Source organism: Apostichopus japonicus, chromosome 13 (assembly GCF_037975245.1).
Source record: "Apostichopus japonicus isolate 1M-3 chromosome 13, ASM3797524v1, whole genome shotgun sequence".
In the NCBI taxonomy this organism is placed as follows: domain Eukaryota; kingdom Metazoa; phylum Echinodermata; class Holothuroidea; order Aspidochirotida; family Stichopodidae; genus Apostichopus; species Apostichopus japonicus.
Genome location: NC_092573.1, coordinates 24,318,583 through 24,318,913, shown reverse-complemented (window position 1 = coordinate 24,318,913; position 331 = coordinate 24,318,583).

Below are 331 nucleotides of genomic sequence, written 5' to 3'. Positions count from 1 at the left end.
TGTGTTATTTGAATATATTTTTTAAGGCTTCTTATTTGCAGCAGATTCCCTTCAAGTCATATCAGATTTTGAATTTGAATTGAATTTGAATTTATTGTCCACAATGGGAAATTCGGCTTATACAGGTAGTAAACGAAAAAAGAAAGAAAAAGAAAAGCAATAGTATAAGTATCAATAGACTGCGATACACATACAGTAATACAAACATGTATACAGCAAGTCCTACAAATAAGAAACTTATCTTCTCACTTGTGAATTAAATATATGGATAGAGTTAGCCACAAATGAGTATCTGTAGCGGCCAATAAGTGTACGTGGTGGGCATAAACGC